Raw genomic sequence first — 25,190 nt, forward strand, 5'->3', positions numbered from 1 at the left:
TTTCAGGTTTTTGTTTAAATTCCAGTTAGTTAACATAAAGTATAATAGTTTCATGACTAGAATTTAGCATTGAACCTACACTTTTTTTAAAGATTTTTAAAAAAATTTTTAAATTTATTTGTGATAGTCAGAGAGAGAGAGAGAGAGAGAGAGAAAGAAAGAGAGAGAGGCAGAGACACAGGCAGAGGGAGAAGCAGGCTCCATGCAGGAAGCCCAACATGGGACTCGATCCCGGGTCTCCAGGATCACACCCCAGCTGAAGGCGGCACTAAACCACTGGGCCACCAGGGCTGCCCCACTTTCTTATTCTTAATGTGCCTTGTGTGGCTGTAGAAGATTTAGGACTTAGCCAAATGCAACACCCAAGCATAGCAGCATAAATTGAAGCTTTAAGAAGATAATGAATTTAAACCAAGAGGCAATTGCTAAACCTGCTGCCTCATTAAAATGGCAGAAAGAAAGGCAAAATGCCCAAGTATAAACTTTATAAGATTATTATAAGATGCTACTGATGTGTATAAGAGATATAAGTTGAAAGATAAATGCTATTCTTGGAATAGAGGACTTAGAATTTTACAGATGACACTTCTTCCTAAATTATTTTAAAAGTTAATGAAATTGGGACACCTGGGTGGGTCAGTCAGTTAAGCATCCAACTTTTGATTTTGGTTCAGAACATGATTTCATGGTTGTGAGATTAAACCCTGTGTTGGGCTCTGCATTAGGCATGAAGTCTGCTTAAGATACTCTCTTTCCCTCTATCCCTCCCCTTCTTAAAAAAATAACAAAATACTAAAATTATTTACACAATTTCTTTTGGAAGAAGAGATGCTTCTAACATTATTTTGAAAAATGCATAAGAATAACCAGGAAAATTCTAAAAAATAAATGAGAAGAAGAATAAAAGGTAAAGAAGGAGTAATATACTCTATCAGATATAAATATTATAAAGCAAAAGTAATTAAAATTGTTCTTTCCTGAAGCAGAAATAGGATGACAGAACAAAGACTGGAAATCGACCCAAAAGTATGGATAAACATAAAGTAAAAGAGGTATTTCAAAATAGTACAGAAATGGTATAAGGAACAATTGTATAATCATAGGATACACACTTGGCTAGTTGATTCATTCCTTACACAAAAGAAATTCTAGAAAAATAAAAAGTTTAATGTAAATAAAGAAAAAATAAAAGGAAATACTAAAAACTAATATTTCATATAATGACAGCAAAAATTACTCTGCTAGTGATATCTAAAAATTTGTAACAAAAATTGATAAATGTAATTGTTTAAATATCTTAAAATTTTCCATGGAAGATATACCATGCATACATTTAAAAACCCAAAGACCACCTTAAAAATATCTATGATATGAGATTGAGGAAGACTAATATTAGCAAAATATACTTAAAATATAAAGAATTTGAAAATAAAATATGTATTGACAAAGAATATACAATGGGCAAAAAGCGTAGATACCCCCAAAGGAAATAGAAATACTAGTTCTTAAATTCATGAACAGAAAGTCAACCTTCCTTATTTATTTAAAAAGAAGGACAACTTAAAAATACAATGAGGGGTGCCTGGAAGGCTCAGTTGCTTGACTGTCCAAGTCTTGATTTTAGCTCAGGTTATGATCTCATGGTGGTAAGATTGAGCCCTGCCTCAGGCTCCACACTCAGTGCAGAAGCAACTGAGATATTCTCTCTCCTTTTCCCTCTGCCCCTCTCCCAACTCACTCTAAATAAATAAATATTTTAAAAAGTACAGTGAAAAAAGTTTCCCATATCAATTTGTGAAAATAAGTTTGATAATATTACATTTTCAGTGGGGAAGTGGGCATTCTTAAACATATTTTTGGACATATAAAATAGCACATTGTCTTTAATAGGCATTTTGAAAATATTAAATTACAAACACATGTATTTTTTGAGCAAGAAGTTCTTGTTGTAGAATAATATATTTTATAGAGGTACTCATATGTGTACCCATAGAAAAATATATATGGGTATGAGGATTCTCATTGTAGTTATTTTATTTCAAAAGTGTGGAAACAGCTGAATGGGTATCAACTGGAGACTTAGTATTTTAAAATAGGAATGCAATACATATTAAGAGTTATAGAATGTACCACTGAAATATACGATAAACTGAATTAAGTAAAAAAAAGGGGGGGGGGAATCAAGAACCATGATTTACCTTCTACGTAAATAAGTAAAAATGATATGGGCATATATGTTTATATATGGTTAGAATATCTCTAAGAATGTAATTAGTAAGAAATATGGACTAGGGAAAAAAAAGAATAGGGACAAATGTACTCTTCATTTTAGATACTTTTATACTTTGACTTATATTTTAAAAAAAACCCACGAGTATGAACTGTATATGCAAGTAATAAATGTTTGTAAAATACTTTAAAATATATACATCTATAAGTTTCAAAATTCCTTATTAAAGTATTCTGGATAGGACATAAATTTTAGAGTCAGAAGCACTTGGATTCACCTGCTAGCTACAAATTAACAAACTGTGGCTTTAGATAATATACTCAATCTTTATGATTCATTTTTTAATCCAAAAATTGGGTGACAAAATATAATCCAACTATTATGATTTTCTTAGACCTAAGACTCTCTTATGTATTTTAACTCTACATTATCAAAATCAGAAAATTTAATATTTCATAATATTGTTAGTCCACAATTCAAATTCATTAGCTGTATAAATAATAGCTATTTTTAAGTAGATTTATAGATTCTTTTTTTCCATTTTTCATCATCCAATTCATATTCACACATTGTTTTCAGTTGTCCAGTGTGGAATTGTTCCTTAGCCTTTACTTGACTGTTTTTCATTTAATATCCCTCAACTTGAGTTGATCTGAAGCTATATCATAAATGTATTCAGGTTATACATTTTTGGCAGAAATACTGCAGAGTTGATAATATGTTCTTCTTGGTCCATCATTATCAAAAACACGTGATATCAGTTTATCCAAATAAAGGAGATATGAACTTTTATTCTTCTGCTACTGGAGTGTCTCACAGCTATAAAGTTATTTTTATTTTAGTTAATAATTTAACTAAATTTATTATTTAATCAAATTTAATAATTTGACTAAGTCAGGGAGATACCTTAAGATCATGGAAATTTACTGTTCTTAGTCAAATTTTCATCAACCAGATTTAAAATCCATGGATGATTTTCTTTTTTTTTTTAATTTTTTTTTAACTTTTATTTATTTATGATAGGCACACAGTGAGAGAGAGAGAGAGGCAGAGACACAGGCAGAGGGAGAAGCAGGCTCCACGCACCGGGAGCCTGACGTGGGATTCGATCCCGGGTCTCCAGGACCGCGCCCTGGGCCAAAGGCAGGCGCCAAACCGCTGCGCCACCCAGGGATCCCCCATGGATGATTTTCTAACGCCATCATTTCTTCACTATCTACTGAGGACACCTGCAGGAAAGAGCTTTCCGTTTCCTAGCATTCATTTGTCCATTTATTTCTTCATTTATATTAGTAGAGACTCATAGTAATTTTGTTCTAAGATTTTTTTAATGTATTTTACTTTCTTTAAACTTTCTTAGTAATTCCATTGAGTTTACAATTTACCTTTATATCCAATTCAAATAATATCATACTACATCATGTGTAGTAGTACCTTAAAACAGGATTCCCAGTTCCTCCCATTCATCCTTTATGAATTTGCTATTATTTATTTTACTTATTCATAAACTATAATCACCAATTACTTTATTTTTAAAAGATTTTTATTTATTTATTCATGAGGGACATAGTGAGAAAAAGAGGCAGAGAAGCAGTCTCCCCACAAGGAGCCTGATATGGGATTATATCCAGGATCCCGGAATCACGTCCTGGGCCAAAGGCAGATGCTCAATCACCGAGAGCCACCCAGGTGTCCCAATCACCAAATACATCATGGCTATTATCATTTTGAACAGTGTTATCTGTTATCAATTAAGAATAAGAAAAATAAAAGTTTTTCTCTAAAGTCCTTCCTTTACTAATGTAGATCGGTTTCTGACCCATTATCATTTTTCTTCTTTCAGATGAATAATCTTTTAATATTTCTTGCCTGGGAAATCTTCAGGGGACAAATTTCTTCAATTGCTATTTATCTGACGATGTTTTCATTTCCTCTTTACTCCAAAGTGCCTGTCTCAGGTTACACTTTTGTCAGCAAGTTGTTAAAGCATTCTCATCCCCATTTGGTCTTGTGGGTCATTTTAATTTTACCATTTTAGTAGATGGGAAGTGTAACAGTACATTCTTACAACTAAAAAAAAAAAAAATACACATTTCCATGATGACTAATAATAGTGAGCCATTTTCAGATGCTATTTAGTCATTTAAAAACATTCCTAGTTAAGTGACTGTTTCAGTCTTTCCCGTGTTTTTATGGGGATGTTCCTTTTTTAATTACTAATTGCGTGTGTGTGTGTGTGTGTGTGTGTGTGCTATTTTCTTTTAGTCTATGGTTTCCTTTATTTTTTAAACATTGCCTTTAGTTGATGTCTAATTATACATCTTTCTTTAATTGTTATTGGTTTGTGTGCTTTGTCAAAGATTTTTGTGTATACATTCATTAGGGCTGTAGCTTTGTGATTTTCTTTTTTCTTTAATGTCATTGATTATCATATTCTGATGTTAGAGCTCACTTCATATGATGATGCTAGAGTTTCCCTATTCTCTACTTTCCAAAATGTTTTGCATTAGTTTTAGCCTATTTTTGATATATTTAAATATATGTATATTTGATAAATATATTTGATATATATTTGAGATATATCAAATATACATATACTTTATAATATACTTCTATATCAATATCAATATGTATATCAAATTCAATATGTATATTGATATATTTTTGATTTATATATTATAAATATTTGTATATATATTTGATATATATATATATATATATATATATATATATATATACACACACACACTTTATAAAATCCACAAGTCGATCATATAGGTCTAAAGTTTCTCTGTGGACAAAGTTTTGCTGGCATATGTAACATATATATGGTTATTTGTGGTTTCTATTTCACCTTGTTTCTAAACTGGGTTTATCAAAGAGTTTCTGTATTTTATCTATGATTTCAAATTCATTAGCATAAAATTATTTATGAAACCTCTTATCTTTTAATGTTTGTAATATCCTTGGCAGTAACTTTCAATGTTTTTCTTTACTGAACTGCACTTAACCTACAATAATATATTAGTTTTTGGTGTACAACATAATGATTCAACATTTATATACATTATGATATGATCACCACAATTAATCTAGTTACCTTCTGTTACCGTACAAGTTTTCTATAGTTTTATAAACTATATTTCCTATGCCATACATTGTATCTCTGTGTCTTATTTATTTTTATAACTGAAAGTTTGTACCTTTTAATCCCTTTTCCCCATTTTATCTCTTCCCTACCTTCCTCCCTTTTTGCAACCACCAGATTATTCTCTATATCTATGAGTCTGTTTCTGTTTTGTTTGTTCATTGTTTTGTTTTTCAAATTCCATATAGAATTGAAATCATACAGTATTTATCTTTCTCTCACTAATTTCACCTACATAATTCCATCTATGTTCATTCATGCTATTGTGAGGGCGAGATTTTATTTTTTTATGGCTGAGTAATATTTCGTTATATATGTATATAACTTCTATATCCATTAATTTATCAATGCACGCTTAGGTTGCTTCTATATTTTGGTTTTTGTAAATAATGCCAAAATAAATATAGGCATGCATATATCTTTTCAAATTAGTATTTTCATTTTCTTTCGATAAATAGCCAGAAGTGCAATTGCTGGGTTGTATTGTAGCTGTATTTTTTATTTTGGGGGGAACCTCCGTATTGTTTTCCATAGTGGCTGTACCATTCCCACCAAGAGTACACAAGGATTCTCTTCTCTGCATCTTCACCAACAATTGCTATTTTTTGTTTGTTTTGTTTTGTTTTGTTTTGTTTTTTTCTTTTCAGATGTTAGCCATTCTGATAGGTGTGAGATATATCTCATTATGTTGTGGAATTTTTTTTCTTGTCGTGGTAATTTGTATTTCTCTCTTATTTATTATCATTCTTGTTGGTGATTTTTCCTTTTTTAAAATAGTCTTAAATAACTGATTTTTTACTTTAATTCTTTCCCGTTCTGTTGATAAATCTTCATATCTTTATTTTGTTTCTTATTATTTGAGTTGTATCTTTTTTCTAGTTTAAATTGAAATATTAGAAGACATATTAAACATCTTCATTTCTAAATTAACTATTATATTAATTTCCTAGGACTGTTATAACAAAGTACCAATAATTGAGTGACTTTAAAACAACAGAAATTTATTCTTTCACTGTTCTGGGGGCTAAGAGCCTAAAAATCAGGAATTGGCGGGGCTGCACTACTTCTAAAGTGTCTAAGAAATTATCTTGCCTTGCCCCTTAAAACTTTTGGTGTCCCTATGCATTCTTTGGCTTGTGGCAGAATAATTGCAGTTTCTGCATCTATCCTCACATGGCCATCTGCTCTCTGTGTGTCTCTATCTTCTTTCTACAAAGATTCCAGTCATATGAGATTAAAGGCCCAGCCTGCATGTGGGAGGTTAAGCAGAAATTTATGAAGAGAAAATTATCATCTTGTTTTTAGAGGAGGACTAAAATTTTATTAAGTAAAGGAGAAAGTTTTATGGTGACTTTCATCTTGAGAAGTTAAGGTAATCAATGGTATCAGAGATAAATGACTGATTTTTGTTTGTAATTTACAAACAATTCAGGGCTAAAAAAAATGCTCTGAACAATACGGTATTACTTTTAAAAAATGGTTTTAGGCATTACTCATCAGGTAACACAAACTTCATGAATAAGCACTTTCAACATAGATGTTATCATCACTTAATAGAGGAGAGAATTAAATGTCAGTAATATAAACATTTCTGTAAAAGTCTAGTGCACCTTACTTTAATTAGAACTAAGGTGTCCTTTTTCAGTTAAACTAGTGATAATATTATATATTAATTACACTAAATAAATATTTTGTAACATTTTGACAACTAATAAATTGAAATAAGAACTACATCAATTTTTGCATCAACATATTTCTATTAGGAGGCAAAAAGTATTATTATTTTTAAAAATTTTTATTTATTTATTCATGAGAGAGAGAGAGGCAGAGACACAGGCAGAGGGAGAGGCAGGCTCCATGTAGGGAGAGCCTGACAGGGACTCCATCCCAGGTTTGTTTCTAGGATCATGTCCTGGGCTGAAGGCAGCACTAAATGGCTGGGCCACCAGGGCTGCCCAAGAAAGCAAAAACTATAAATACAAATAAAGTGTGGTTATTTGTGAGGGGTAAAATTTTGAATGATTTAAAATCTACAAATGATTTTCAAATTTTGGCATATCTCTTTTGCAGTATTTCTTATGGTGAAATATATTATCTACTTTCTTAAAGGAAATATAAATTAAGGAATAGTACCTCTATTACCAATTATCAATGAACATAAATTTCTTGATTTAGTTGGCCTTTTCTTCATATTGATTCCATTGATTACAATGCACATTTCAGCACAAATCATATCATAGAATTTGGTTTTTATTTTATCTGTACTCAGCGACAGGTATTTAAGTAATATTAATGAAGTTTAAAATGTGGAAATCAATATCTAATAATATTAAATTTCTATATTACTAATTTATACTGAAATTGTGATTTAAAGTGAGCGAAAAATGCCACAAGTTCATTATAGATCATTTCTCATCGTTTAATTATGCTCATCAGAGACATGAAAATTATTTGTGATGAATCTCAATAACCAGTAGTTAGATTACACCAAATGTATTCCACAAAAATAGGCTTTTGTGATATTGGAACCTTAGACGAGAAACCACTGTAGAGTCTATTCTCAAAGTTCATCATAGTGTATAAACCAGCTTGCTACTGATGAAAGCCAAAACACAATTTGTTCATTTCATAACTCTAGATGTACATCTTTGTAACTGAAAAATGGCGTTGGATGAAAGATGAAGTAGGTATATACTCCCTTGGGATTCTGATATGGAGCTGGCATTTCTTTCTAGACCCCCCACACTATGTAAAGATATAAATTTAATAAACAAACCATTTCTGATCTCAGCAAGGAACTTAGCAGGGATTTTGAAAGTCAAACACACAGGAGCCATGCTTGACTGTGGTGGTAAAAGTAACATCTGCCTGAGAATTTTAAACAACAGGCTTTTTAAATCACTTTTAGAGCCACAGTAGGAGATGTGACAACCATAAGCAATACCTCAAGCAGACCAGGACTATGAAAGCTGGAAGAAGTCAATTGCACTCAAATACTGAAATAATCCCTATCAGGGGGAAACAAGCGGAATGAGTTAAAGTTCCTGTTTATTTCTGCCTACCCATGCTTTTCTGTACCCTTTCTAGTCTTCATTAATGAATGTAAACTGACTTGAAAGAAAGAAAGAAAATAATTAACATTGAAAAAGGTTAACTTTATATTGAAGTTACAGTATAACTTATTTCAAATTCAAATTTAATTCCTACGGCAGCAGTAATTTTACATAAGATATGTAGGATATCAAGAAATATGTACCAATTAGTGCTGGCCTGGAAAATAATAAGGTTGTAAAAAGGAATCTTGCAATGGGATAACAACAGAATTCTGGAAAACCAGGGTGAAAATATAACACACAAAGTACCTTAGGTCTCTGGAACTCATTTAAATGCATTGTGCCTTTTCATTATACCTGAAAAACTTGTGAAGATCTCATATGTATTTTTACTTTATGTGCTATGTTGTACCAAATGTGTTATTGGGTGATTCACTTGATTAAATACAGCAATTAAAGCTTAAGGCATGGTGCAGACTCCAAAGAATAAAATAGTACTCTAGTTTATCTTATACATGTCAATAAAAAGAAAGAAAATCTTCTTTTATGTTGATATAAATAAACTACATGTTCAGATCTTAAACACTGCATCACATTTCTATTTATTAAAAATTATAGGGGTGCCTGGGTGGCTCAGTCAGTTGAGCATGGACTCTTGATTTTTGCTTAGGTCATGATCTCAGGGTCTTGAGATTGAGCCTGGCTTCAGGCTCTGTGCTCTGTGAAGTCAGCTTGAAATTTTCTCCCTCTACCCCTCCCTCCATTCTCTCTTTCTCTCTCCTCCTCTCATTTATTAAGATAAATAAATAAATCTTTAAAAAAATCATAGAGCAGTGAATGAAAAATGAAGAATATTTCAGAGACTGAAGAGAGAGGAATAAAGGGGAAACTGTTCCACAGTAAATAAAAAAATGTATAGTTAATGTATGCATTCCCTTTATCCTGTCTCTTGTAAGATATTTAATAATAACTCAGACACCCTCAATGGTATCTCATTAACTCTTGCCAAAACTGACTCATGCAATGACATAAAAATAAATGTTAAAAATATTTTATAGAGAATAAAACACTACAGAGCTAACTGTAAGGCTATAGTTAAAAGACAATAGATGTATAATAGATGATAATTTAATAAATGTTAATTAATAGATAACTTATTTGAAAACTTTATGATCATTCACCTGAGAAAAGTAAAATATAGGGACAAAGTTTCACCGCAAATGGTCAAGAATTGTACCCTTCCAAGAAATGTTTTGAAGTGTTTTTCTCTGTTACCTGTGCAAGTGTGTAGGAACACAATTCCCCAATTACCTAAATGTAATGCCTTTAATTCATTTGCATTTTAATGAGAGTCAACTTAGTGCAAAACAGTCTAATGAATAGGCTAATAGCTTACTGAAAATTATTACTTTAGACTGAAGGACTACCTAAGACCAAGGAACACAACCAGTAAGTGATTATTATGTGGTAGTTAGGACTGGAACTAATTTGGATAGTTGTGACACCAAATTCGGTAATATTTCTGCCATATAACATGGCAATTTAGCCACTAAAATGAAAATTTATTATTAAATTACTTTAATGTACTATATATCTATGTGAAAATTTCCAAAAGAATGACCTGATTACAAGATCAATGGAAATATATTTTATATTTTCTTCTCCATGATATTTATGGAGATCAGCTTATTGATACATTGCTAAATCACTAAGGAATACATGTAATTGTTTTATTCCTAGAGAAAAATCAACTGAAGTTAAAACAAATCATCTTGAGGAAATATGAAATTTCCACTCCTCTGAATTTTTAGAAGAATTCTTAAATTTCAAAATTTCCAGCTGTATATAAAATCAGAATCATTTTGTGTCTATCCAGTAACTATATAGCTATGTATTTCATATTCAACAGCCAACTCTTTCTTACAAAATTCTGATAAAATAAAATACAGATACAATGAAACAGAATACTCACTTATTTTCATGTATTCTGAGTTTGTTAGAGATGCTTTTAGATTAGGTTAATATCTTTTCAGAGAAATTAGCTTTGCTGTTGTACTTACGTTAAACTCTAAAGATTGCAACATTTTATAAAACATGATTGATTTAAAAATTGATTAGGGGGATCCCTGGGTGGCGCAGCGGTTTGGCGCCTGCCTTTGGCCCAGGGCGCGATCCTGGAGACCTGGGATCGAATCCCACGTCGGGCTCCCTGCATGGAGCCTGCTTCTCCCTCTGCCTATGTCTCTGACTCTCTCTCTCTCTCTGTGTGACTATCATAAATAAATAAAAATTAAAAAAAAAAAAAAAATAAAAATTGATTAGGTCTACCTAATAAAAATAAAATAATAATAAAAAGGTGAGGAAGAACTACAACTTGTGAATCATTTCATGATTGTAAATATACCGTGCTGACTTTACAAAGCACTCAAAAGTTGTAAAGGGTATTTATTTGAAAATATTTTCTTCTGGAATATAAAGCATAAACATGAAACAATAGTTGTCCTTGCTTCTGCTAGTCTGAAATTTCAAAGTTATTTGAAGCATATCTAACTGTCTGAGAATGCAGGAATCATAACATGATTCTGGGTACCTTATAACCACATCTAGTGATGTAAGATTTGGCAACAAATAACACCTGCATTTTTACAGAATACAAATACATCCATACATTTTTCTTGCACGCTCTCTCTCTCTCCCTCTCTTTCTTCCTCACTTCTCTATATCTGAAGTGTGTGTACATCTAAAGGAATCGATGATTTCTAATAGAAACAGACATACGCTAATCATTTCCATTATATGCTGATTCTTTCAAAAATGAAATAAGCTATCAAAACTCTAGAATGACAACAATGATAATGCAGATAAAAATGAAAGAATGTGAAATGTGTTACTGGATAACTTCTCCTAAATAACCATCTGCATAATCACCTATTTAACAAATATTCATAAAAACCTATAAGGAGAAAACTGCTGACTACCAATTCAGGTTTATAAATGACATTCTTTTATAGACTGGAAAGGAAGGAAAAATGATGCAAATAACAATTTATTTCAGAAAAAATAATCTTTGTTGTCTTCATCCAAAGATTATTTAATTTTAAAAAACTTAATTTAAGATGTTTTAAGACATTATTTAGGCCCTACATAAAATACCTGACTATTTGACAATCAAAAATAGAATGTTGGTCAAAATTAGTATTTTTTAAGAAATTATTATGAGTTTTTCTTTTATTCAAAAGAATTTACATACATATATTGAATATACAAAACAGTAAATGGTTTCTAACTTATCAGAGAAAATACAATGATGTCCACTGTATTCACATTGTATATTTACATCTTACCCTGTTTTTTCCTTTAGTAAGACCTTATAGTTTCTTGAAATTTACATTATATTAGAAGCATTAATTTTAAAGATATAGAATCATACCCACCATGAAAAAGTGAGAAGAGGGTGCAATGGTTTACTAAATTCTAAGAAGGAGCGGAATTATTTTGAATTTTGAAATGGACCAAATTTGGATGACAAAATAATATTATGTAAAAGACATGGCATATATCTAATAACTCATGAATATTTGTTAACATTTTTCAAAATGATCTTGAAACTAATATTAACATCTTATCAATATATTGCCTGTGAGGATCAAGACAGTATAGTCTTTGTGGTCAGGAGATCACAATAGTGTTAAAATTATTTTCAGTTTATTTTTATTTTTTATTATTATTTTAAATATATTTTCAGTTTACATTATACTTGTAGACTCTGGCATATGACAGAGTGATGTGGAGAAGATAGCCCTTAGAAAAGATCACTTTAAATATAAAAAATAAATTTGAAAGAAAAAGTTGCCAGACCAAAAACTCACAACAACGGATAAAATTGAATGCCATAGATCATTTTTATTCAAATAACTGCCAAAGATAGATTTGTTGAGAATGATAAAAGAAAACACAGGGACTGGAGTATTAAAAGTTGTAAGAACTTTGATGATGAGCCAGAATTAGTGGCTCAACACCCCAACTTCATGTATAGCCCTTTTGGACTTGATGTGTTGCCGTACAAATCTTGAAACATTGCAGTAAATAATTCAAGTTCACTACATGTAACTTTTCCATATCTTTAATTTGAATGATTACAAACATAAAAATCTAGATATATTTTAATTTGTTACTGGTTTAAGTAATGCTTTTTAAATTTGCATCACATTTTTATTTTAATTCCAAACTCTTTTTTTGAAAGCATTATTTTTTATAGCTGCTACTTGGGTGGTGTATGCTTATATGATCATTTCCATGTGCAAATATTATATAACATCAAAGACCATGAATTTATGAGCTTTAACTTTCTGCCAAAGTTTGGTGAAAATTTCCAATTAGAGATTAAGTCGGCAACCCCCCAAATACTTTCATTATTATTATTATATGTTTCAGGTGTACAGCTTTATAATTCACCATCTGTAAACATTACATAAGTGATGACTATCACAGTTCTAGCTGCCATCAATCACCATACAGTTGACTCCCTTCACCCTTTGTGCCCACCCCCTAAACTCCTTTCCCTCTGTTAACCACTAGTCTATTCTCTGTATCCATGAGTTTGTTTTGCTTAATTTTGTTTGTTTTGTTTTAGACTTCTATACATGTTTGAAATTAGTGGTATTTGTTTTTATCCTCCTGATTTACTGTGCTCAGGATAATACCCTCAAGGTCCATCAATGTTGTTGCAAATAGCAAGATTTTTTTATGGCTGAGTAGTATTCCATTGTATAAATATACTAGTTCTTTCATCCATTTTTCTACTGCACATTTAGGTTGTTTCCATATCTTAGCTACTGTAAATAATGCTGCAATAAACATAAGGATCTATATGTCTTTTTGAATACTGTTTTGTATTTCTAAGATAGATAACCAAAAAATGAAATAGCTGGGTTATTTGGTAATTCTAGTTCTAATTTTTTGAGGAATGTCCATACTATTTTCCATAGGGCTGTACCAATTTACAATCCTACCAACAGTGTATGGAAGTTCTCTTTTTTCCACATTGTCTAAAACACTTATTATTTCTTGTCTTTCTGGTGACAACATTTCTGGTGTTAGATGATATCTCATTATGGTTTTGATTTGCATTTTCCTAATAATTAGTGATGTTGAGCATCTTTTCATTTGCCTATTAGCCCTTTTTAGGTGTTCTTTGGGTAAATATTTATTCTGATCCTGTTCCCATTTTTCAATTGAGTTCTTTTCCTTTTTGTTGTCGAGTTGCATGAGTTCTTTATATATTTTGGATATTAAGCCCTTATTAGGTATATGGTCTGTAAATATCTCCTCCCCTTTAGTAGGTGGTCTTTTCATTTTGATGACAGTGTCCTTAGCTGTGCAGGAGCTTTTTAGTTTGATGTAGTTCTGTTCATTTTTACTTTTGTTCCCCTTGTCTTTGGAGTCAAATCTACACACACCTATCACTAAGACCAATGTCAAGGAGTTTACTGCTTATGCTTTCTTCCAGGATTTTATGGTTTTGAGTTTCACATTATGTTGTCTTTATTTTGTTTATTTTTGTGTATGGTGTAAGATTTAGTTTTATTTTTTGGCATGTGGCTGTCCGATTTCTAACATCAGTTATTGAAAAGTCTATCTTTCCTCATTGTGTGCTCTTGGCTCCTTTGTCATGGATTAATTATCTCTATAGGTGTGGATTTATCTCTGGGCTTTCAGTTATGTTCTTTTGATCTGTGGGACTGTTTTTTTGTTTGTTTGTTTGTTTGTTTGTTTGTTTTGTATTAGTACCATTCTGTCTTGATGGCTATAGTTTGCTATAGTTTGGCTTGAAATCAGGGAGCATGATACCCCCAGCCTTATTATTCTGTCTGAATATGACTTTGGCTATTTTGGATCTTTTGTGGTTCCATATAAATATTGGAATTATTTGTTCTAGTTCTGTGAAGTATGCCATTGGAATGTTGGCAGGTATTGCATTGGATATATAGATTGCTTTGTCTATTATGGTTATTTTCACAATATTAATTCTTCCAGTCATTGGGCATGGAATAGCTTTCCACTTATTTGTATCATCTTCAATTTCTTTCATCAGTTTCTTAAAGTGTGCATTTTATAGGTCTTTCACCTCCTTGGTTAAATTTGATCCTAGCTTTTATTCTTTTTAATACAATATATTGATTATTCTACACTTTAATCTGTTGTGTCTATGTTCACATATTAACATTTAAAATTATCCTGAGTTTCTATTTGACATAGTCACAATGAGATAAGGATAAGAATTAACCCAGATAGATTTATGGAGAGCCAGTTTTGAACTAAAGCCAGGAATGTGCCAAAAGGTGAAATTTCTGGCTGGGAATCAAAGGCTTAGTGGGTTTGGAAACCAGTAATGAGGTTTGGGAGTTAGGCTATCAATTTGACCAATTTATTTAAAGTATAATTAATGAGACTGTTTTAAAACTTGGGAATACAAAAAGATAAATGTGAGTGACCTTTGCCTTTGAATAACTTCCTATCTAAATGTGAGCTGAACTTTCAAGGATGACAAAGTGTAGCAGGTGGACACAGGGATGAAAAAGTGCAATCTGCTGCCAAAATCCACCACCTTCCCAATTTACCCCCACTGCACTCTTCAGCATCAGTTGGCTCTGTTAAAATTATCTTAATTTAGAAAAGAGTAGAAACAAAAAAAAAAAATAGTGTTCTTGAAGCATTACAGTGAAGGAAAAAAGAGAGGAGAGAGAGAGGATAAGGATAACAACAACAACAAAGACAAATGATTTTATTTAGTAGAATTGCCCTTGGAAAATTTCAGGGAAAAAAAAAACACACACAAAACCTCTCCAGGATCCCACAGTGAGCAATATATGAATTATTTTAAAGAGCTCAAAAAGTGAGATGATTAATGAAAGAAATAGAATTACTTTCTTCAAAAGGATTAAAAATTGGTGACCAGAACTTGGGGAAAATTTATGGTAAAATTAATCATTTTGAAAAGTAATGCCACTTCAGAGAGAAAAAATAGATTCTGTTGAAAATAACTTGGGGCATGGATAAGAAATGTCATGATAAATGCAGTTAATAAACCTAAGAAATAAAAAGCATGATGATAATAGATATAAAAGTTAAAGGAAATCTAATCTATATAATTGGCAATTCTAAATAAGGAACAGAGATTTGAAAAAAAAACAACTAAGCTATTGAAAGAATTGCTTTCTTAAAGAATGGAATGTATAAATCGGAATATATACTTTGTAATGGGAAACTCTAACAAATAATATTCACATATTAATATCTTGGTAAATATTATGAATTTAAGGGACAATCAATAAGAAAATCTTCATGATGTAAAAACATCAAAGAAGAAGGAAATAAGGCTGACTTCAGACTTCACAGAGCTTTGTTCACTGACAGAAGAAAGTGCAATTATGTCTTTAAGTTTTGGAGAAGAAATAGAAGTGTTTTATGTTCTCAAGCATGTGAAAACTTATAGATTGCAGCCCAACAAGTTAGTTTTTGGAAAACATTTAAGAATTATTTAGCCCATGAAAAAATGAATAAAAATAAAGAACTCAGGAATAGAAAAGTAAAGGGATTTTTTTTTTTTGTTTTTCGTTGGTTTTTTTCAGATGGTGAACACAGAATACCACTAAAGATTCAACAATAGAGGTAATTATTAAAATAATCTGAAATGTTAAAAATCTTCTGAAAAACGAGAAATTCAAAATAAAGATAATAAGTAAAGTTAGATTAAAATATAGGTGTTCAAATTTTCTCTTTTCCTAGTGAAGCATCATTGTTTATTAGCTAAAATGAATAATTTAGGAAATATAAGTTTTAACTCTACAATTGATAGTTGTGAAGAATAGAGATTATAGTGTGTAGCTTCTAAAATCAGATATTAACAAAAGAAACAGCTTCCAGCAAAAGTTAGAAAACAAACAACAATAATAAAATATCAAGAGTAACTTAATAAGGTGACAAAACTAGAAACAATAATATGTATATTGCATTTTAATACAGTAAAGTTAAGCATATGTCTTAAAATGATGTGTAATAAACCTAAAATAGTTAAGATGCAATTATAAAAGCTTGGTTTTGGGAATGTGGATGTTCAGTGCAAAATACTTAAGACTTTTCTGTATGTTTGATAATTTTCATAGTAAGATATTTAGAAAATGTACTTCATCTATTAAAGAACAAAAAATCCTAGTTAAATGAACTATTGTAAACATTTGGGGAAAAATAGAAGATGAGAAACAAAAAACATGAGGAATTAAAAAAACAGTAAGACCTTTTCATGCATGGTACAAAACACAGAAGCCATACAAAAGGTTTGAAGAATTGCTACTTTAATTAAAACAACAATACACATGGAAAAGTAATGATAAATCCATTTTTTAAAAAAAGTGAAATTGACAAAACATGACAAATCACTAATATGGCTATGCAACATTATCTTAAAAATCAATAAGAAGAAAGACAGCTCCAGAATCAATCATCAAAAGAACAGACATTTCATGACAAAGCACATAAACATGTCTATAAGCAGAAGTCTTTAGTCTCACTCAAAAATAAAGAATTACAAATAGAAGTCCAGTTAGAGACTTTTTCTTCCATATCAGGTTAGTAAAGATTAAGAAGTGTGATGATGCCTGTTTTTGGCAAAGGCAAAGAGCAATAGGCAGTGTCATACATCGTTGACAGAGTGTAAAGAGTTGTACTGACTTTGGCAGGAAACTTGGCAGGATCTGCTCAATATAAACTTGTGTAAGTTCTTAGACCCAGAAATTCCACTTCTAGGAGTTTACATTAGGAAAATATTAACACAATGTGTAAAGATCGGCAAAGGTATTTGTTGTAGCACTGTTTATAATAGCCAATTAGGACAATTTAATTTTCTACCAAAAGAAGGTAGGTTAAATATATTGAACCTAAATAATATGCATTTAGGTTAAATATATTGAACCTAAATAATATGCAGTTAGAAAAATACTGAATCAGATTTAATGTAGTAATATCCATAGAAGATTATAAAGGGAAAAATAAAGCACTGAACAGAACAATCCATATGGACAAAATGTGGCCCTGGTTTTGCAAAATCCTAGAATATTCATAAAATAGCCCAGGAAGGATATACAAAAATTATGTTACGAATGGACTTTGGACCTTAAAAGAGATGAATTTTTGCTTTTTACTTTATATGCTTGAGTTGGATCCAGACCTATGTCTGTTTACTTTTAAAATAAATTTTCCCAGATACTTTGGTATACTATTGATTAAGATCAGTAGCATCTGTCAATACCATTGAGTAGAGTACAGAGAAGATTTAGAAATCATTCCATATGTTGACAAGGTAGGGTTACAAGAAAAATTCTGTACCAGGTCATTAATAGTTGTCTGTAATAAGCAACCATTCTGAGAATGGGAACGTGGTAAACTAAGATTTCAAAGAACAAGAAAGGCAAAAATGAGTATGTCAGGACATCGAGTGGCTGGCCCAGTCAGAGAGCCAAAAACAACTGTGCAGAAGTCTAGTGAAAGAACATTGTTCTACTTTCTGATGGTTATATGTGGAACCAGCTTGCTTTCTGGGTAGTAAAATAACTTTGTTAGTGTAGGCAAGAGATAATTATATTTAAGGGAACTGTGTCGGTGGATATGTTCTCATATCACTAATTCTAATCATATTTGAGGCAGAAGTAGGATATAATAGTTATGAGTATATGTTTACAGACATCAAAAATATTTAGGCCACAGTCCTTCAACCTGAGATACTGGTTAATATAAAATCTTTGACAGCCTATTTTTTAGTTCAATCCTCAAATGAGTCAAACTTTTACCTAACAATTGCAGTAAGGATCTTACTGCTCTCTACCAAGTGACTTATTGCCTCACTGTGTTTTTGTGCTGCTGAAGCAAGCACATTGCCTTGCTGTGACTTACCCACACTCAGATCTATAAATATAACCATCTGGTAAGTTTAATCATTGTTGAGAATAGGCATGAAAGTGTATTATTAACTATAATATCTCTTCATTAAGCCAGAATGGTATGTTTTTACACATAAAACAAACTTGCTTTGATAAACACTTTATTAGGATGTGTCATCAAAATGGAAATTTATGCCTATATTCTGTTTCCACAAATTTAAGTCATCAAATGTGTTGGCCAAGTCAGATTTCATATCCTTTTTGAGCAACTCTGTATGGATCCAGCAGGTAAACATCACATCAAAACCTAGCAGAATATCTAAAAGATGTCCAACCACATATGAGCCATCATGAGGAAGAATTAGAACCTTGACCACAATTTGGATTTCATACTGGAGGACAAAAAGCAATCATATAAAATACTGTTAAAATGTAAGAGAAAAAAAAATAGCATTGTGAAGCAGGCCTGAGGCCAAAGCTGAGGAGTTTAGAAAGAAAATGATTTCAAATTTTGTATAAAATGGAAACATCTCCTACCCCAACCCTGTTCTACACCCTACCTGTTTCCCATCAATGAGAGTTCTTATGCAAACCTAGGAAAGATGCGTACATGATAAATTGATGAAACTTTGTCTCTAATGATTCCAATTCCTTTTAGATGGACACTCCTTTGGAAAAGCTGGACAGTAGGAAAGAAATAATTTTCTCTCTTTTTTGAGGAGAGAGCAACAGAAGTGGTTGGGGCCCTAGTTCTGGATAGCTATGCTTGAGAATGCACAAATGCCCCCAAATGTGGGAGATAAATTTTAATTAGTGACTTATTCCCCAGCACAAGGCTTGAGTAAGCATTTTTTTCACTTTGAAAAGTAAAAGGGAAAAAAAAAAAAGAGAAAGAGAACAAAAGAAAGAGAGGGGACTAAGGAGCACACAAAGACCAGCCAGATGCGTAAACAGTATCTCTCTAATTAAGTTATAAAACCATGACTGTCCAATCAGAGCTCCCAGAAAGACAAAAACAAGGAGGTACTGTTGTTAGGTAGAAGCTCTTAGCTATCAGACCAAAGCTAATGGGCTTGGTATTCAGGTTTTATTCTTATGATAGAAAAAAATCATGTCAGCATGATAGTATAATATTGTCTACATTTTCATCAAACAAATGATCCAATTTCCTCTGATAAGGGTATGTTATTCCTGATACTTAATTCAATTTTATTTTTTACATGAATAGGACTACTTTGAGGAATTTTTCTTTTAATATTAGATGGCATAGATAATGTCAAAGTATTTATCCTTATTTGCATAGATAGCTGATCACGTTTATTTATTTATTTGAGAAAGAGAGAGAGAGAGAGTGCAGTACAGTGCCTGACACAGGGCTGAATCTCAGGACCCGGAGCTCATGACTTGAGCCAAAATCAAGAGTTGGACGCTCAACTGACTGAGCCACCCAGGCATCCCTGATCAAATTTAAATCATGAAGATAAAAGCTATCCATTTCACCTTAGGGAAATCAAATAGACAAAAAAATGTATTTACTCCATATACACATATTTCTTAGAATTTAGTAAATAATCTTACTTATATGATCTCTTATTCTTTGTCTTTTCTGGAATTCCACTGCTTCTAGAAGAATTTAGTATTAGTTTTGCATTCAGCTCTTGATATTTGTGTTTATCTACCCATTAAATTTTGCAATTTCAGGTGGTCTGGGTTCATGTTTATTATACTATTATATTGCAGTGGATTTGGCCTAGATTTTTACATACTTACATACCTTTAGCCTCCATTACCATTAATAATTTACCATTCCTTGATGTAAAAAAGATGTTAGGTTCAAAGCCAACAGCCAAGAAAGAATTCTTCAGATTTCTTTTGTGCAAAAAGGTGGTTTTATTAAAGCAGAAGGACAGGACTGTGGGCAGAAAGAGCTGCACTGGGGTCAAGAGGAGTGGCCCATTATATACTTTCAAGTTGGGAGGGGGTTAGGGATAGTGTCATCCTCCCAAGTATGTTGGAAACAAGGTTTCCAGGAGCCTGAGGGGGTTAGCTGCTATTTAGAAAGGTCATGTATTACTGTTTATTTAAAACTCAGTCATGAGACCCTTCAGATATATATCAATGGGCCATGTGCTTGGAAGATGATTGCCAACATGCATATTGGGGGGTAGAGATAAAGAAAGTTTCCAAAGGAATTTTTATATGTTAAAGTAGACTTACAAGATCCTGGGGGTAGGGCTAAGATTGCCTTTTGCCCTTAGCAAAGTATCAACATTGAAGCAATTGAGTCCCTAGAGGAATGTCATTCTGCCTATTTCAAGGACTTGTCAAGGACTGTAAATAGTAGGAAATTTAATTTTTCTTATGTCTTTGTTTCCCACATCAGTCCACAAAGTGGAATCTATGAAATCCTTTGGGCCAATAGGATCTGGTGATCCTATTAGTGGAAGTTCTCTCGATATAGCAAAAGCATTTTCTAAAAATCTAGTTCCCTCCCTCACCCTGGACAACAGGTTGCCTGTCTGAGGACGGCCTGTGAAAAGTATCCACAGGTTTCCTTCCAAGATCTCTACAAGGTCTCTTCCAGTGACTGACCAGGAAATAAACGTACTTTGCATTATTCTATAATGGCACCTTATTTGGATTGCTTTTCCAAACCATTAGTCTAAATTACTTTTAGTGAGCTCCATAGTTTACTGATTGTGGGAAGCAATGGACTGTGAAGCAGGAATTGCTAGGGGGCTCTTTTCCTAATAGAACTTTTTTTTTTTTGGTTATTGTTTTTGTTTTAACAGCATCTTGGAAACGAGTTCATTTATACAAGCAGTAAATAAGGCAAGATGAATGACATTTCAGCATGTAAAACGCAGGCTCTTCACCAGAAGAATGTAGATAATGGCATGTGCTGTAATTTAAACAGACTGAATTGTGTTGAGGATCAGTGACATAAAGCAAAGTACTTAGAGACAAGGAGCAGAAGGCTGATGAAGAGGCACCCTTTTCCCTTTCATGGTAATGTTAAATAAGGAAACCAGTGAAACCATACCATGGGCAATGCTTTGGACCAGTGGCAGGAGAGAATTAAACATTTGTCTTGAACCTTTAGAACGAACTGTGATGGTCCAAGAGATAGCTGGAACGACTCCATAACCATTTTAAGGATATATCATGATAAAGAGAGACTGTTTGAAGAATCCAGAGTATTTTTCATTCATAAGATTTAGAAAAAAAGATTTTCCATTTTATTAATAATTCAAGTAAACAAAATAAGGATCACATATAATTTCAGAAAATACTTAGAGCATATTTGCAATGATAATCCCTATATTTCAGGTTATACGATACAATAATTGCTGATGAGAGTGTAGTAGCTTATTAGACATCAGTAAGTAATTCAGGTAGATTCATAGAGGGAGTTAGTATGTCTGGTTGTTTACAGATTGAGAATTTTCATATAATCTGTGATCCCTATTATATTAAACTCGGAGAGAACAACAGCAACTAAATATGAAAGACTTTGACAGGTACACAGTTTAAAATTTATAATGAGAAACACAGGGTTTAAATAGACTACACCTGCTCCATCCAACATAGAGGCCGGTGGCCATACAAACCTATTGAGCACTTGAAATGTGGCTAGTCCAAACTGAGATGTGCCATAAGTGAAAAATGCTCAGTGGATTTCAAGATTTATTCAAAATATAATCATTAATTGATTACTGAGTAAAATTAATTTTATATATTGGGATAAATTATATAATTACAGGTTGATTCTTACCTGTTTCATTTTCTTTTTTTCAAAATGGCATCTAGGAAATTTAAAATACACTATATTTTTATCGGGCAGTGCTAGCCTAGACAATTCTATGAATTTTACTAGTGCAGACCTTCCACTTAGAAACTAAGTTTCTCGGTAATTTTAAACAAGGCAAAGACAGTTATATATTTGAAATATTTACTGGTTTTGGTCTGTTTATCTACTACATCTATCTCTCTATTAGGGATATACTTGCCAAGTATGTGAGTTTGCTAGTAGGGTGACTCTCTTTTCTGGAATGTGCTGAATAAATGTTGCCAGCCTTTGTTCTAAGAGCCATTCTATCTTTACCCTTCTATGTGGGCAATTCTCTTTTGCTGACTTCTTTGATTTAATATCAGTTTCACAATAATCAGATGTCTATGGATGCTGACACAGTCACCTACAGAGAAGTGATAAAAAAAAATGAGGAGGCACATGTGGAAACTGGTAAACTGCTGTGAACAAGAGAATTTATTTTCCACCCCCCAAAATGTGGAGGCAGTCACATAGATGCTATATTTTTCTAATAGGTACATGGTAGAGGAATGCAAAAAATGCTGTCAAAGTATTGTCAGCTTTTTTGTTTTCAATAGATGTGTGTTGGATAACTCTCACGATCTCTCCCTTCATACCTCTTCTGACACCACAGTTCATTTTCCACTCTTCTCCAGCCATATTCTGGAGTGTTGATATATACAGACTTCAACACTAGAGTTGAAATGGAAAGCAGCAAAAAGATAAGGACTAAATGAGGGAGAAGCACAGGTATTAGAGTATTTATTTCCTAATTCATAGTCCTCCCTCCAAAGAAGGAGGTTTTTAACCATGATCCTACAATTTCTTCCATGACTGCAGGGCTTCTAGAATTACATTTCATTTTCTAGTTTCAAGTAGAATGACCATGCATTGAAATTTACCTAGAAAAATCCTAGTTGTGCTCCTTGTAGACCAATTAAGGCCTTAATCATTTTTAGTATCACCTTTCACTATCAAATGTGCTCCTATTTGATGACAAATTATATGATCTTTTTTTTAAGATTTTATTTATTTATTCATGAAAGACACACAGAAGTTGGTGGGCAGAGATATAGGCAGAGGGAGAAACAGGCTCCAGGCAGGGAGCCCGATGTGGGACTCGATCCCAGGACTCCCGGGATCACACCCTGGACTGAAGGCAGGCGCTAAACTGCAGAGCCCCAGACATCCCTTATATGGTCATCTTACTTGTTTCTTTATAGTAGGCTTCCTACATCTCCAGTTTAACTAATCACTTCCTTGTTCTCAATTTCGAGACTGTGGACACGCTGACATCTTTTCTTTCCTTCTTGAAACAATGAAGGTAGTTCTTCCTAGAATCAAGAAAATTCTCCAAAGTCAGGGCAGGGGATGTATCTTTGGAATTCTAGCCTTGCAGAATTCTAACATTCTTATAAACCAGTGACTATTTGGTTTTTCTAAATATTTCCATTTCTGAATGGAATATTTTAATGTAGCTATCCCTTCCTGCCACTGAACTTACCTTTATTAGGTGCACATATATGTGTTGGTGGAGGGAAGAATTAGATAACATGGATTTTAGTTTGCAAATCACTAAGGGAGCCTCATTTGGAACTAATGCGGAATATAGTACTTTATCTGCAAATCCCAAATTTCAGTCAGAGATACTACCTGTATGTATCATTGTGTTTTCTCCCCTGTAGAGGGAGTGCCTGTGTTCACACGTGGAAGGAGAGTGAACATGGAGGTTTATGCGACCACAGAGGGGATCATGGCAGACCAGTAGTTGCATATGCCAAATCATTTTTCCCTTGTTCCATAGCAATAGAGTTTTAGCTGGCAGCCATGTACCCTTCCTTGCAGCTAGGTATAGCCATATGGCTAAGTTCTTACCCGCAGAATGTGAACAGATGTGTTATCTACTGTTTTTAGGATCTAGGTTTAAACATCATACACATATGCTCAGTCATGCTCTTTTCCTTCCCTGCCCTTTGGAATACAGAACCTGGCAGAGACACAGTGATATGAATTTGACAATTTAAAAAAAAAAAATAATGCTCCCAACATATGTTGGAGCAAAACAGAAGGAGCTGATGTCCCTAAAACAATCCATTAGAGTAGAGTTACTGCACCACTGTATACTGAAAGGACTAAATATAAAAGAGAATCAATTTCTATTTCTCTTTACTGAATTATGGAGGTGTCTTGCTATTTGGCAAACACAAGACTCAAATATCCAGATTTTCTACTATGGTTGGTATAAACTGTAGGCTAGCAACAGGTGGACTATGTAGTAAGTGGCAGTTTCATTATGGACAGACCGTTTACATTTTTGAGGTTGTGAGTCACAACAGTGTTTTCTCAAGTAAATATCAATATGAATGGTTTTCCTCCATACATACAGAACATCTTCCATGTAAGCACTGAATTAGTAACATTGTCTAGAACTGCTACTGTAGAACTTTCTTTTTTTTAAATTTTTATTTATTTATGATAGTCACACAGAGAGAGAGAGAGAGAGAGAGAGAGAGAGAGGCAGAGACACAGGCAGAGGGAAAAGCAGGCTCCATGCACTGGGAGCCTGACGTGGGATTCGATCCCGGGTCTCCAGGATCACGCCCTGGGCCAAAGGCAGGCGCTAAACTGCTGCGCCACCCAGGGATCCCACTGTAGAACTTTCTTAATATTACTCAGTGTAAACCCAGAATTAAATTGCATCACTGCTGTATGAAAAATGATGTAAGTCACATATTTGTATAGACAAAATCTTAAAGTTTGATTATTACCTTTATACCTACCGAAATGCTGAAATTTATTACTAAATCAGATAAGCAATTTGACATTAAATTATACAGATGCTTTATCAAAAACATATTATAATTAAAATGTATAATTATTTTTGTGGGTAAACATATTTTTTGAAACATATTTTTAAAAAGTGTTAAAAATAATGTACATATGAATTTAATGACAAGTTCTGCACGTTATATTGGGCCCAGACAGGTACAACAAGCCAGTCATCTGTGCCGAG

The sequence above is a fragment of the Canis lupus genome, chromosome 19 (genome assembly GCF_003254725.2).
Source record: "Canis lupus dingo isolate Sandy chromosome 19, ASM325472v2, whole genome shotgun sequence".
NCBI classification, from domain to species: domain Eukaryota; kingdom Metazoa; phylum Chordata; class Mammalia; order Carnivora; family Canidae; genus Canis; species Canis lupus.